General features: G+C 50.5%; 1 protein-coding gene across 2 annotated transcripts in view; it reads right to left on the reverse strand.

Annotated features, from left to right (window-relative positions):
- Positions 1-1,325, reverse strand: part of CEP63 (centrosomal protein 63) — a 27,467-nt gene that overhangs the window by 20,705 nt on the left and 5,437 nt on the right. Inside the window, exon 1 of one of the 2 annotated variants that reach the window (XM_017729413.1) lies at positions 1,189-1,319. The exons of the other annotated variant lie outside the window; for it this stretch is intronic. The gene's annotated coding sequence lies outside the window, so the exon portion shown is untranslated. Of the gene's footprint in view, positions 1-1,188; positions 1,320-1,325 lie in introns of those variants that run through there. 2 annotated transcript variants of the gene reach the window in all.

The raw sequence follows: 1,325 nt of genomic DNA on the forward strand, positions 1-1,325 counted from the left end.
AACCCCATCAGTATGCAGAACAACTTCGTGGTTCTGCTGAGGGCAGGGTGCTGAGGAGAGCAGATGAGCAGACCCCCTGAGCTGTTGACAGCATTCCAAGAGTTCTCCAGGTGGCAACAGCAGCCACTAGACAGCAGCAGCTCTCCTCTTACATTCTAATCACACCGACACAGAATGAATTTTCAGTGGTCGGAGAGATGAGGAGACAGACAGCATAGAATTCCAGAACAGTTTGGATTGGAAGAGATCTTAAAGCCATCTCATGCCAAACCCCTGCCATGGGCAGGGGCAGCTTCCACTATCCCAGGTTGCTCCAAGCCCTGTCCAACCTGGCCTTGGTCACCTCCATGGAAGGACAGCCACGGCTTCTCTGTGCCTTACCACCCTCACAGCCTGCCAGCTTTGCTTACTTTGCCGGCACACCCAGATTTTGGGGAAAAGCCTTAAAATCAGACACCTCTAGCCAGTTTTATACTACATAAGGTTTGCTGATTTAGTATTAAATTTTGGCCTCTCATGCTCGCAAGTTGCAATGTGCAAGTTACAAGCACCTCAGTAAAGACCCACAAGAGGAAACAATCTCCTTCATAAACTACAGCTAAAGCAAGGAGAGCTGGCTGGTCACTTCTGAAAATGAAGAAAATGGAAGTGTTTGCAAAAAAAAAAAAGGGGGGGGGGGAAAAAAAAAAGCCCAAACCAAAACAACACATTTAAAAATAAACAAGGCTTAGCATCCCAGCTCAAGGCAGAATTGTAGTAGAGTCAAGAGGAGAGAACTTTGTAATATGCAGAAGGACTTAAGAATAGCGCCCATGAGAAAAGATTGGGATTACTTCACATTTAAAAACATAGAAAGGTGCAATCTTACAGCGTTGCTGGAAGCATGCTTACAATGAAAGGAGCAAGAACCTCCCAAAAGCAATACCACAGACAAGCTCCACTTGCCAGCGGCAGGAAGGGCACCAGCGGCAGGAGCCCGGAGCCAATCACCCCTCGCCAGGGCAAGAATCCCAGAATCACTGAGGCTGGAAAAGCCCTCTGAGACCATCAAGTCCAACCTGTGACCGATCCCCACTTTGTCACCCAGCCCAGAGCACTGAGTGCTACGTCCAGTCTTTCCTTAAACACCTCCAGGGATGGGGACTCCACCACCACCGCCCTGGGCAGCCCCTTCCAATATTTAATCACCCCTTCCGTGAAGGAATTCCTCCTGATGTCCAATCCAGACCTGCAGCTTAAGCCTGTGAAGTAGCCGGGGCCAGCGTGCCCGGGCAGTGCTCCCCGCTACAGCCACCGGAGCTGCCCTCCGGCAGCATTCCCGGCTC

This window comes from Corvus brachyrhynchos, unplaced genomic scaffold (genome assembly GCF_000691975.1).
Source record: "Corvus brachyrhynchos isolate BGI_N302 unplaced genomic scaffold, ASM69197v1 scaffold63, whole genome shotgun sequence".
NCBI lineage: Eukaryota > Metazoa > Chordata > Aves > Passeriformes > Corvidae > Corvus > Corvus brachyrhynchos.